Source organism: Ranitomeya variabilis, chromosome 5, assembly GCF_051348905.1.
Source record: "Ranitomeya variabilis isolate aRanVar5 chromosome 5, aRanVar5.hap1, whole genome shotgun sequence".
In the NCBI taxonomy this organism is placed as follows: domain Eukaryota; kingdom Metazoa; phylum Chordata; class Amphibia; order Anura; family Dendrobatidae; genus Ranitomeya; species Ranitomeya variabilis.
The window spans coordinates 407,200,781-407,215,595 of record NC_135236.1 but is presented as its reverse complement, the minus strand read 5'-3'; positions in this window follow the sequence as shown (position 1 = coordinate 407,215,595).

Below are 14,815 nucleotides of genomic sequence, written 5' to 3'. Positions count from 1 at the left end.
TATATATGCTTCATGTGATAAATTGCTCTAAATCACGACTTCAAGTTGATAGAACGTTGGATTTAGTTTAAATGGTTTTTTTTGTACCTGATGTCAAAATGCAAATGGGAAACCTATAACCCATCTAACATTGACCTCACTGACACAAGTAACCATATGTTCTTTGCTATAGTAAGGCCTTCTAGTTGTATAGAAGACTGATGGTCCATCTCATCCCATGTCTGTTGATAATTTTACTTTTCTGCACTACCATTCATCAGCAGATATAACTGTTCACGTCTCTAATTTAACCCTCACAGAGACATTTCAATCTAAATAAGGTCATAAGTTTGGTCTCTGTTATCATTGTAGAATTCTCCTTCCTGATACAATTCTGCATCTTAGATCGGAGCTGTTAACAAACATAACTGTGCTGGGTAAATACCACTCTATCTTATATGTTGATGCTGAAATGTAAAAAAAAGTATTATATTAGCAGTGCTCTTGAGGTGGGAATTACATTTATGGTCCATTTACTTGCAGTTTTGTATTCTATACTAAAGCACATGTTAGCAATCAAAAGTATATTTGGGAAAGAAGCGTTCCCAGGACAAAGTAAGGTGAGCCCATAATTATTTAAAGCATACTGTTTCTTCTGTCTGCTCTGACATACGTAATCCACTGAGAGATTACAAAGACTCCCACACATCTGAGATCACTTGAACATAGTAATAAAAGCAATCAATTGAATGTTCAGCATGAACACCGAGATTTTTTCTTTCCTGTACCATATTGTACCTAGAAAATAAAGTGATTGGGCAGTTGCGCTCCTTTGCTAGAACAAGATTCAGTCTTGTGCAAATAAAATCTAAATTGCAAACTGAAAAAATATCATAAAATACCCAAGAAAAAAATATATCCCCTTAGTAACCGAGGACATTTTTTGAAATCTGACCTGTGTCACTTTATGTGGTACTGACTGTCCCAAAGAAAAAATGAAGATGGAGCGCACTTACCCAGGTAAAAACGTCACAATTTATTCAGACATACAGCAAAACAACAGGAAGGGGTGTGGAGAACAGACGGACGACGGCCGTTTCGTGCCCACGGCACTTCAACGGGTCCTGACAACGAAATGAGGTAAGGAGGGCTCTTTTACCTGTGCGGACTCGCCGACTCCTCCTATTCCACATAACGTCATAATAGTTTACTCATAATTAATCAAAATATAAATGTGAAAAAAGCATACAACATATAATTTAAAAACATTCTATTAAGACACCACACTGTTTATGAGCTATAAATTATTACTAACCACTCAAAGAAAGACGGACATATCGATGCTCTCATTGAGACCAAGAGGCCCCAAGGTGCCTGCGCGCATTATCCACCTCGTTTCCCTTTGCAATAGAAGGCGATGCAAATCACCTCCTTGTCGAGGTGGATGAATTTTTTCTAACCCCGAAAAAAAACGTAACAATCGAGCATTACCACCATGATGGTCTCTCACATGGTTAATTAACCTAGGGACACCTTTGCCTGTCCGCACTGAATTGAAGTGCTCCCTTATCCTTATGAATAGCGGCCGCATTGTCTTGCCGATGTAAAAAAAGCCGCATGGGCAAAGAATCACATACACAATGTATGCGGTTCTACAGGAGATAAAATCACGTACCTCATGTTGAATTGGGCCAATTTTTATCTTATTTCCTGTGAGGTGATATTCAAAAAAATTACATTGCCCACATTTAAAATTCCCTTTTGGGACACTTTTACTCAACCAATTATCTCCACTCGATACAAACCGGTTGCGTACCAGACAATCTCTGATGTTTCTACTACGTCGGCAAGCAAATAATGGGCCTTTTTCTACCATTTCTCTCAGATCACTGTCTTGTCCCAAGATCTGCCAATTTTTTCTAATGGCAGACCTGATTTCCGTGTCCATAGACCCAAACTTAAAACAAAACACAAATTTCTTGTCCTCTTTTTTCATTTTTTGGGGAATTGTATTACCTACTTCAGCGGTCTCAGCCTTTTTAATGCTTTATCCAAAATAGATTGTGGGTAGCCACGCTTAACAAATCTATCATATAGATCTCTCGATTGCTGTCTAAACCCCATACTATTACTGTTTACCCGTTTAACCCTAAGGAATTGACTGAAAGGTAGGGTTTGTTTCGTGTAAAAAGGATGGGCACTATTGAAATGTAACAAGGAGTTAGATGCAGATGGTTTTCGATAAATTTCTGTGTGGACTGCACCCTCACTAACCCTCAATTTCACATCCAGAAAAACTAATTCATCACCTCCAAATTGGGAGGTGAACCTCATATTCATGGTGTTGGACGTCCCCAGGTACTCCACGAACTGTGTGAAAGTGTCCTGGTGACCGTCCCACACCATGAATATGTCGTCCACATATCTAGCGTAGAGTTTTATGTGCTTCAGAAAGGGGTTCCTCGATGAATAAATGTATTCCTCTTCAAATTTAGCTAAAAATAAATTTGCTAAGGTACATGCGACGGGGGTACCCATAGCGGTACCCTCCGTCTGCCTGTACCAAGAATTATCAAATTGGAATGCGTTATGTCCCAAAATCAAAGACAGACCCTCGCAGATAATGGTGATAGTGTCAGTGCTGGTAGGTGTGTTCTCCAAAATTGCTCGGATTGTATCTACCCCTAAGTTCTGTGGAATACGGGTATACAAGCTTTCAATATCTATAGAGACAAGACAGAAATTTTCTTGCCACACGAAGCCTTTTACTGTTCTTAAAAAATCTCTGGTGTCTTTTACAAAAGATGGAATATCTTGTAGGAGCGGGCGTAGTAACCAATCTAAATAAGATGATAGGGGCTCTGTGATGGAACCCACCCCCGAAACTATAGGGCGCCCCGGTGGCTCAATTAATGATTTGTGCAGTTTTGGTATATGATACCAGTGGGGCTTTCTAGGAAATTCGGGCAATAGTTTTTCGGCTTGTCTACTTGATAAAACTCTTTTTTCCACTTCTTGTCTTAAAGAAGAGCGTAAGATACCCTTATATTTAATAGTAGGGTCTCCCTTTAATTTCATATATGTATCGATTTGGGATAATTGTCTCAAAGTTTATTTTTTATAATATTCTCTGGACAACAAAATTGTATTGCCCCCTTTGTCCGCAGCCCGTACAATGGTATCAGACCGCCCCTGTATTTCTTTTAACGCCCGTAATTCCTCAGGAAGCAAATTGTTAGGGGATTTTTTATACAACAAAGCTTCTACATCTTTTATTACTTGATTTTCGAAAATGTCAATAGGATTACCCGGGGACACTGGTGGCATATATGTGGACCTAACACCTCCGATGAACGGGGAGTTGGATACATTCCTAGTGGTCTCTACGGATGAAGGGGAATTTGCAAGACTGAGAAGTAGCTGTACATCACTATGCACATCACCAAGTGGATCCTCCGTGATCATGAACCCCAGAGGACCCACTTGGCAAGGTATTTCACCTGAGAAAACCTCAGCAGAGGCAGTCTTCGAGATCTCTACACCTTTAGATGATTTGAATGACTTAAAAAGATGAATTTTCCTGACCGCTTTAAATAAATCAATTTTGAAATCCACTATATTAAACTCTTCTGGTAAACAATAACTCAGCCCTTTAGATAGAACAGAAAGATGTGCCTTATCCAAGACATGATCAGTCAAATTCACAACCGTGTTAGGTAAATTGTCCACTACATTGGTCTCCACGAGACTTGCTTTCTTTTCCGATAGTTTCCATCCACCATTTCTCCTACCCCCACGGTGCGTCCGGCATCTAAAGGGGACGCAGTACTCTCCATGGAACGTGTTGAGGCCAATGATCCGGGTCTACTACCTAAGTCTTCAGTTGCACTTGAGTCCGAATCAGTTGTGAGGTAGTCCTTTCTATTGTTGTTTTTTTTCCATGAATAACCTTTTTTCTGGTTATACCTCCTAGGTGGTTTGCGAAAATTGTGTGATTGGGCACTTTCATTCCACGTAAATATTTTTCCCATTTCAAAGTCACATTTATCACGAATAAATTTATCACGTTTCCTTTGTTTTATATCATTCTGCAGGATCACCAATTTTGTATCCAATTTTTTATCAATAGCCGTCCATTGAGTTTCTGATAGTCTAGCTTTTAGCTCATCCTTAGTTTTTCCAAACTCCACCTTGGTCGCTTCATAATTAATCATATTCTGTTTAAGTACGAGTTGTAAAAGCTCCTGCGAGCACTGCAACAGAATTTTTTCCCACTCTTTCACAAACAATTCATTGTCTTTGAACTGAGCCATCTCTTTCACGACTCTTAGGCCACGCGGCACCCTTCCACAGTCCACATAAGATTTTAACGAATTGTTTGTCCAAAATAAATTAGCTTCTCTTTCGGCGACCATAAATAGTTTATGCTCTAGAGTCTTGGTGCTTAACGAAAAAATGTCCTCTTGTTGCTCACATTCAGAAAAATATAAGTCCACATTAACCCTCCCTGCTGAGGTTTTCTCAGGTGAAATACCTTGCCAAGTGGGTCCTCTGGGGTTCATGATCACGGAGGATCCACTTGGTGATGTGCATAGTGATGTACAGCTACTTCTCAGTCTTGCAAATTCCCCTTCACCCGTAGAGACCACTAGGAATGTATCCAACTCCCCGTTCATCGGAGGTGTTATGTCCACATACAGTGGGGCAAAAAAGTATTTAGTCATTCAGCAATAGTGCAAGTTCCACCACTTAAAAAGATGAGAGGCGTCTGTAATTTACATCATAGGTAGACCTCAACTATGGGAGACAAACTGAGAAATAAAAATCCAGAAAATCACATTGTCTGTTTTTTTATCATTTTATTTGCATATTATGGTGGAAAATAAGTATTTGGTAAGAAACAAAATTTCATCTCAATACTTTGTAATATATCCTTTGTTGGCAATGACAGAGGTCGAACGTTTTCTGTAAGTCTTCACAAGGTTGCCACACACTGTTGTTGGTATGTTGGCCCATTCCTCCATGCAGATCTCCTCTAGAGCAGTGATGTTTTTGGCTTTTCGCTTGGCAACACGGACTTTCAACTCCCTCCAAAGGTTTTCTATAGGGTTGAGATCTGGAGACTGGCTAGGCCACTCCAGGACCTTGAAATGCTTCTTACGAAGCCACTCCTTCGTTGCCCTGGCGGTGTGCTTTGGATCATTGTCATGTTGAAAGACCCAGCCACGTTTCATCTTCAATGCCCTTGCTGATGGAAGGAGGTTTGCACTCAAAATCTCACGATACATGGCCCCATTCATTCTTTCATGTACCCGGATCAGTCGTCCTGGCCCCTTTGCAGAGAAACAGCCCCAAAGCATGATGTTTCCACCACCATGCTTTACAGTAGGTATGGTGTTTGATGGATGCAACTCAGTATTCTTTTTCCTCCAAACACGACAAGTTGTGTTTCTACCAAACAGTTACAGTTTGGTTTCATCAGACCATAGGACATTCTCCCAAAACTCCTCTGGATCATCCAAATGCTCTCTAGCAAACTTCAGACGGGCCCGGACATGTACTGGCTTAAGCAGTGGGACACGTCTGGCACTGCAGGATCTGAGTCCATGGTGGCGTAGTGTGTTACTTATGGTAGGCCTTGTTACATTGGTCCCAGCTCTCTGCAGTTCATTCACTAGGTCCCCCCGCGTGGTTCTTGGATTTTTTCTCACCGTTCTTGTCAATATTCTGACCCCACGGGGTGGGATTTTGCGTGGAGCCCCAGATCGAGGGAGATTATCAGTGGTCTTGAATGTCTTCCATTTTCTAATTATTGCTCCCACTGTTGATTTCTTCACTCCAAGCTGGTTGGCTATTGCAGATTCAGTCTTCCCAGCCTGGTGCAGGGCTACAATTTTGTTTCTGGTGTCCTTTGACAGCTCTTTGGTCTTCACCATAGTGGAGTTTGGAGTCAGACTGTTTGAGGGTGTGCACAGGTGTCTTTTTATACTGAAAACAAGTTTAAACAGTTTACTATTAAAGAAGAAGTTACAGGTCTGTGAGAGCCAGAAATCTTGATTGTTTGTTTCTGACCAAATACTTATTTTCCACCATAATATGCAAATAAAATGATAAAAAAAACAGACAATGTGATTTTCTGGATTTTTATTTCTCAGTTTGTCTCCCATAGTTGAGGTCTACCTATGATGTAAATTACAGACGCCTCTCATCTTTTTAAGTGGTGGAACTTGCACTATTGCTGACTGACTAAATACTTTTTTGCCCCACTGTATATGCCACCAGTGTCCCCGGGTAATCCTATTGACATTTTCGAAAAATCAAGTAATAAAAGATGTAGAAGCTTTGTTGTATAAAAAATCCCCTAACAATTTGCTTCCTGAGGAATTACGGGCGTCAAAAGAAATACAGGGGTGGTCTGATACCATTGTACGGGCTGCGGACAAAGGGGGCAATACAATTTTGTTGTCCAGAGAATACTATAAAAAAGAAGCTTTGAGACAATTATCCCAAATCGATACATATATGAAATTAAAGGGAGACCCTACTATTAAATATAAGGGTATCTTACGCTCTTTTTTAAGACAAGAAGTGGAAAAAAGAGTTTTATCAAGTAGACAAGCCGAAAAACTATTGCCCGAATTTCCTAGAAAGCCCCACTGGTATCATATACCAAAACTGCACAAATCATTAATTGAGCCACCGGGGCACCCTATAGTTTCGGGGGTGGGTTCCATCACAGAGCCCCTATCATCTTATTTAGATTGGTTACTACGCCCGCTCCTACAAGATATTCCATCTTTTGTAAAAGACACCAGAGATTTTTTAAGAACAGTAAAAGGCTTCGTGTGGCAAGAAAATTTCTGTCTTGTCTCTATAGATATTGAAAGCTTGTATACCCGTATTTCACAGAACTTAGGGGTAGATACAATCCGAGCAATTTTGGAGAACACACCTACCAGCACTGACACTATCACTTTTATCTGCGAGGGTCTGTCTTTGATTTTGGGACATAACACATTCCAATTTGATAATTCTTGGTACAGGCAGACGGAGGGTACCGCTATGGGTACCCCCGTCGCATGTACCTTAGCAAATTTATTTTTAGCTAAATTTGAAGAGGAATACATTTATTCATCGAGGAACCCCTTTCTGAAGCACATAAAACTCTACGCTAGATATGTGGACGACATATTCATGGTGTGGGACGGTCACCAGGACACTTTCACACAGTTCGTGGAGTACCTGGGGACGTCCAACACCATGAATATGAGGTTCACCTCCCAATTTGGAGGTGATGAATTAGTTTTTCTGGATGTGAAATTGAGGGTTAGTGAGGGTGCAGTCCACACAGAAATTTATCGAAAACCATCTGCATCTAACTCCTTGTTACATTTCAATAGTGCCCATCCTTTTTACACGAAACAAGCCCTACCTTTCAGTCAATTCCTTAGGGTTAAATGGGTAAACAGTAATAGTATGGGGTTTAGACAGCAATCGAGAGATCTATATGATAGATTTGTTAAGCGTGGCTACCCACAATCTATTTTGGATAAAGCATTAAAAAAGGCTGAGACCGCTGAAGTAGGTAATACAATTCCCCAAAAAATGAAAAAAGAGGACAAGAAATTTGTGTTTTGTTTTAAGTTTGGGTCTATGGACACGGAAATCAGGTCTGCCATTAGAAAAAATTGGCAGATCTTGGGACAAGACAGTGATCTGAGAGAAATGGTAGAAAAAGGCCCATTATTTGCTTGCCGACGTAGTAGAAACATCAGAGATTGTCTGGTACGCAACCGGTTTGTATTGAGTGGAGATAATTGGTTGAGTAAAAGTGTCCCAAAAGGGAATTTCAAATGTGGGCAATGTAATTTTTTTGAATATCACCTCACAGGAAATAAGATAAAAATTGGCCCAATTCAACATGAGGTACGTGATTTTATCTCCTGTAGAACCGCATACATTGTGTATGTGATTCTTTGCCCATGCGGCTTTTTTTACATCGGCAAGACAATTCGGCTGCTATTCATAAGGATAAGGGAGCACTTCAATTCAGTGCGGACAGGCAAAGGTGTCCCTAGGTTAATTAACCATGGGAGAGACCATCATGGTGGTAATGCTCGATTGTTACATTTTGCGGGGTTAGAAAAAATTCACCCACCTCGACAAGGAGGTGATTTGCATCGCCTTCTATTGCAAAGGGAAACGAGGTGGATAATGCGCGCTGGCACCTTGGGGCCTCTTGGTTTCAATGAGAGAATCGATATGTCCGTCTTTCTTTGAGTGGTTAGTAATAATTTATAGCTCATAAACAGTGTGGTGTCTTAATAGAATGTTTTTAAATTATATGTTGTATGCTTTTTTCACATTTATATTTTGATTAATTATGAGTAAACTATTATGACGTTTTGTGGAATAGGAGGAGTCGGCGAGTCCGCACAGGTAAAAGAGCCCTCCTTACCTCATTTCGTTGTCAGGACCCGTTGAAGTGCCGTGGGCACGAAACGGCCGTCGGCCGTCTGTTCTCCACACCCCTCCCTGTTGTTTTGCTGTATGTCCGAATAAATTGTGACGTTTTTACCTGGGTAAGTGCGCTCCATCTTCATTTTTTCTTTGGGACAGTCAGTTGTACATGCTTTTCTGGATGCAGCACCCCAAAGGTTTAAAGGGGTTCATCATTACGGCCACAGCTCAAAAGGTGTATAATCAGAGTCTCATGTATTGCAGCAGTGTGGAGGTGTTTTTTTCTTGTTCTTTGGATTCACTTTATGTGGTAATAACTCTGGAACGCTTCACAATATCTCATTGACTTTGAGAATGTTTTTCATGGCATATTGTACTTCATGATAATGGTAAATTGATGTCGATATTTTCTGTGTTTATTCAAATATCAGAAATTGAACAAAACTGTAAAAAAATTTGCAATTTTCAAACTTTAAATGATTATTTATCACTTTAATCCAGATAGTGATACCACACAAAAACATTAATAAATAACATTTCCCTCATGTCTGCTTTACATCAGCATGATTTTTAAAATCTTATTTTATTTTGTTCACATTTTAGAAGGTTTAAAAATGTAGCAGTAATTTTTAATTTGAAGGAAATGTACAACATTTCTTTTTCTAGGGACCTATTTAGTCTTTAAGTGACTTTGGGGGTCCTATTTATTGGAAACCTCCAAAAGTGATACCATTGTAAAAAGGCGCCCCTTATCGTATTTAAAATTGCTTTCAGGTAGTTTATTAACCTTTCACATGCTTTTCAGGAATTAATGCAAAGTGGTACAACAGGAAGGAAGAAATTGATTTTTACCACATAAATGTTTCTGACTTCTGAACAGATCCCTATAGCTGACAGACTTTCAGGTTGTTATTTGACCATCAGTTGCCATAGCAGTCTCCTCTCCTCCAGTCCCTGAGAACCATCCGAGACCGCTCCCTGCACCGTATGCGGTGACCTCAGAACTCCCACATGCCGTATAAGATGACACCCAGAATATAAGATGACCCCCGACTTATACGGCGAGTACATCCCAAACTCTATATTTTAAATGGAAAAGTTGGGGATTGTTTTATATGCCCAGTCATCTTATACGCCGGAAAATACGGTAAATAAAACTTCTGTGACATCAATCTGTCCACTTAGGAAGCAACACTGTTTGACAATCAATTTCACATGCTGTTGTGCAAATGGAATAGACAAAAGATGGAAATTATTGGCAATTATCAAGACACACTCAATAATGGAGTGGTTCTGCAGGTGGGGAGCACAGACCACATCTCAGTACCAATGCTTTCTAGCTGATGTTTTGGTCACTCTTGAATGTTGGTTGTGCTTTCACACTTGTGGTAGCATGAGACAGACTCTACAACCCACACAAGTGGCTCAGGTAGTGCAGCTCATCCAAGATAGCACTACATTGCGAGCTGTGGCAAGAAAGTTTACTGTGTCTGTCAGCATAGTGTCCAGAGCCTGGAGGCGCTACCAGGAGACAGGCCAGTACACCAGGAGACATGGAGGGGGTTGTAGGAGGGCGACAACCCAGCAGCAAGACTGCTACCTCAGCCTTTGTGCAAGGAGGAACAGGAAGAGCACAGCCAAAGCCCTGCATAATGACCTCCAGCAGGCCACAAATGTGCATGTGTCTGTACAAACGGTTAGAAACCGACTCCATAAGGATGGTTTGAGTGCCCAACATCCACAGATGGGGGTTGTGCTCACAGCCCAACACAGTGCAGGAAGCTTGCCATTTGCCACAGAACACCAGGATTGGCAAATTCGTCACTGGCGCCCTGTGCTCTTCACAGATGAAAGCAGGTTCACACTGAGCACATGTGACAGATGTGACAGTCTGGAGACGCCATGGAGAGCGATCTGCTGCCTGCAACATCCTTCAGCATGACCAGTTTGGCAGTGCATCAGTAATGGTGTGGGGTGGCATCTCTCTGGAGGGCCTCACAGCCCTCCATGTGCTCCCCAAAGGTAGCCTGACTGCCATTAGTTACCGAGATGAGATCCTCAGATCACTTGTGAAACCATATGCTGGTGCGGTTGGCCCTGGGTTCCTCCTAATGCAGGACAATGCCAGACCTCATGTGCCTGGAGTGTGTCAGCAGTTCCTGCAAGATGAAGGCATTGAAGCTATGGGCTGGCCTGCCCATTCCCCAGACCTGAATCCGATTGAACACATCTGGGACATCATGTCTCACGCCATCCACCAATGTCACGTTGCACTACAGACTGTCCAGGAGTTGGTGGATGCTTTAGTCCTGGTCTGGAAGGAGATCCCTCAGGAGACCATCCGCCGCCTCATCAGGAGCATGCAAAGGTGTTGTAAGGAGGTCATATATGCACGTGGAGGCCACACACATAACAGAATATCAGTTCCTTGTCTTGAGGCATTTCCACTGAAGTTAGACCAGACTGTTATTTGATTTTCCACTTTGATTTTGAGTATCATTCTAAATCCAGACCTCCATGGGATATTAATTTTGATTTACATTGATCAGTTTTATGTTTTATTGTTCTAAACACGTTCCACTATGTAAAGAATAAAGATTTGCAACTGAAATATTTCATTCAGTGATATCTAGGATGTGGTATTTTAGTGTTCCCTTTATTTTTTTGAGCAGTGTATATACATATTTATACATACATATATAGCTGCAGAGTATTTGCTCATTTTGTACTTAAGGTTTTGACTTATTATAAGTGCACAGCGTAGAGCACAAGGTAAATGTGATACAAAATGTTATGAAAATGTTTCAAATAAAGGCTTCAAGCTAAACCACAGAAAAAATGTCCCCACTCAGGTTCATCATCTGTTAGCAGAAATATAGAAAGCTTCCATGATACTTGTAGCGTAAGGAGGAGAACCAGGCTGCAAGTACCTGTATTAAGCCGGGTCTGGAACTGTTGAGGCTGCATCCTCTGTTCCTGAGGAGAAGCAATAGCAAGCTGGACTTTCCTCCTGACCAAGGGGGCGAGGATATAAAAGGGGAAAGCGCGCTCATCAGAGCAGTTTGGCGTGAATGGATTCAGCCCGCATTCAGGCGATCAGCGCCCTCCGCTCCCCCTCCCATTGAGCACAGGGGCTGCAACAGGGCCCCACTGTCTACAGAGAGACCGTTGCCAGGAAAGGAGCCGGGAGTTCTGCAGCAGTCCAGAGAGAGGAACCGCCGCGCTGAGGGGAGCTGTGCGCTCAGCAGCAGCTCAGAGAAAGACTTGGCGGGAACATATAGTGCGCAGCAGGGACCAGTGAGTGCTGCGACCCCGAAACATCCGTACAGCACAGGTCCACACTTTATTATCCCTGCTGCCACTTACAAAGACTGGGATTAGAGACATGCAGGGTGCCCGTTGGTCACCACGAAGCGAGGTGTGAAATGTTCTGAGAGAGTGAGTACTGAGAGCGTGCTGCCAGAGAGAGCGAGTGCAGTATCCTGCCAGAGAAGCAGCGCTAGTGGTTGTCGGCGCTTCAGTCTTGGTAGGAACAGGTTGCGCGCAACATAGAGAGAAGAGTGCAGCACGCCCAGTAACTGACAGAGATCGAGGTGCCGTGAGCTTCATGATTGTGAGTACCGCGCATGTGCCGCAAAGAGAGAATCGAGTGCTGGATAGACTTCCGTAACCCACATTATCAGCTCATACTTTCTGGCTCACAGGAGACTCATATTTTGCCAGTATATATTTGCAGAGCCACTTTGGGCTCTTACAGTACTGTTGTCATGTCGGACGCTGTTCAGACCAGATCGTTCGACAGACAGCGGTAATTCCGCTTTTGACCACTATTTGCTCATTGGCGTCGGCTAGATTTTATCTAGCTGTTCCGGGGTTAATTTACCTGATCCTCGGATTGGAAGCTGGGCCATGCCCATTGCCTTTAAATAGTTCTCCTGATCATTGGGCGTCGACGATTATAGCTTCTGTCTTGTGCGTTGTTATCTCGGTCTGGAGTGGAGAGCTGGTTGTTGGAGATTCGTTGCTGGTGGTGTATTTTCCTTTGTCTTATTTACTCCTTCCTATATTTGTATTTATTTTGCCCTGCACATTTATAGTGTATTCCTGAGTGACTGCGGCATGGTGTATATTTTCCTTTATCCTTGTCTGTGCTAACTGTGGGTATTGGTGTATTACCTCTTCACTGGGTGGTGGGCGTAGGTTTCAGCCTAGGGTTGAAACAGGAGACAGGGTGAGGTTCAAGGCCTGGACATGCACACCATCAGTGTAAACTCCAGGTAGAGGGTCAGTCAGGATTTCCCTAGTCTGAGGGAAATTGCAGGGGTCCCGGGTTATTAGCTCTCGCTCACCTAGTCTCCCCGTGACATTATAATCGGCCCAACAACAACAACAACAAAAAAAAAAGGGGTTTCTTTTTTTTTTGTTTTGTCATGGATCCCATGACTTCCATAACCCGCCAGTTGAGGGCGCTGTTCCTACAGGTCACTGAGTTGAGGGGGGCAGAGCAGCAACAGGGACTAGCAGTATCTAATGTGCAAGCTGGAGCGACAAGAAGAGTTGCTGAGCCTAAATTTCCTTTGCCTGAAAAATTTGCTGGGGAACGCAGTAAATTTGTTTCTTTTCGAGAAGCTTGCAAACTATATTTCCGCATGCGCCCGATCTTCTCGGGTAATGAGGCTCAGCGTGTGGGCCTGGTGTTGTCATTGTTAAGCGGGGATTCCCAAGCATGGGCGTTTTCTTTGCCATCTGATTCTGCTGCATTTGACTCTGTGGAGAGTTTTTTTTCCTCTCTTGGAAAAATCTACGATGAACCTGACAGAATGGCTCTAGCAGAATCTAAGATACGCACTATTCGCCAGGGGGAGCGAGTTGCAGGGGATTACTGTTCTGAATTTCGTCGCTGGGCGATCGATACACAATGGAATGATCCATGTTGTGAACTCTGTTTTTGGGCTCCCTCTTGTGGTCACAAGTGGTACTGTGTGAGTGCTATCTTTGGGCTCCCTCTGGTGGCTCTTTTTGTCATTCTGCGGGTCTGTGGCTGGGATCAGCTGTCTCGTTATCTGCTGGTTGGTTTCCTATTTAGCTCACCTGGACTTTCAGTTGTTGCCTGCTGTCAATGTATTCAGTGCTATTTTGATCTCTCCTGACTACCTTCGTTATCAGTCTCTCCAAGAGAAGCTAAGTTTCTGTTTGTTTATTTTTTGATCATCAGTGTTCAATATGTTTCTTGGTTTATTATCTGTCCTTGTCCAGCTTGCTAATATGTGATTTCCTTGCTTGCTGGTAGCTCTAGGGGGCTGAGTTTCTCCCCTCACACCATTAGTTGGTGTGGGGGTTCTTGAATTCTCAGCGTGGATATTTTGTATAGGGTTTTCTACTGACCGCACAGTTTCCTATCTGTCTTCTGCTATCTAGTATTAGCGGGCCTCATTTGCTGAATCTGTTTCATTTCTACGTTTGTGTTTTCCCCTTACCTCACCGTTATTATTTGTTGGGGGCTTCCTATATCTTTGGGGTATTTCTCTGAGGCAAGTGAGGTCTTACTTTCTTTCTCTCTAGGGGTAGCTAGTTTCTCAGGCTGCGTCGAGACGTCTAGGAATTCAGGCACGTTCACCGGCTACCTTTAGTGTGTTCGGTTGGGTTCAGGATTGCGGTCAGTCCAGTTACCACCTCCCTAGAGCTCGTTCTATGTTCAGTAACTTAGCTAGTCAGTTCTGTGATCCTCAGCCACTAAGGATCATAACAGTACAGCAGGACCAAAAAGTGTTTAATGCATCGCAGAAGTGGGATAAGAGTAGTCCTGAGTGCAATTTTTTTTTCTCTCCCTTTGCTGCAGTCTGTCCAGCTTCTCTCATCCCCTTAATCTCTGGGTGGCTTTGAGTTCAGCTGCAGACATGGATATTCAGAGTCTGACTTCTAGTGTGGATCATCTTGCTGCAAGTGTGCAAAGCATTCAGGATTTTGTTGTTCACAGTCCTATGTCAGAGCCAAAAATACCTATTCCTGAGTTGTTTTCTGGAGATAGATCTAGGTTTCTGAATTTTAAGAATAATTGTAAATTATTTCTTTCCTTGAGACCTCGTTCCTCTGGTGATTCCGCTCAGCAAGTTAAAATTGTTATCTCCTTGTTACGTGGCGACCCTCAAGATTGGGCTTTCTCCCTGGCGCCAGGAGATCCTGCATTGCTGAATGTGGATGCATTTTTTCTGGCGCTTGGACTGCTTAATGAGGAACCTAATCTTGAGAACCAGGCAGAAAAGGCTTTGCTGGCCCTCTGTCAGGGACAGGATGAAGCAGAGGTGTATTGTCAAAAATTTAGGAAATGGTCGGTGCTTACTCAATGGAATGATTGTGCCCTGGCTGCAAATTTCAG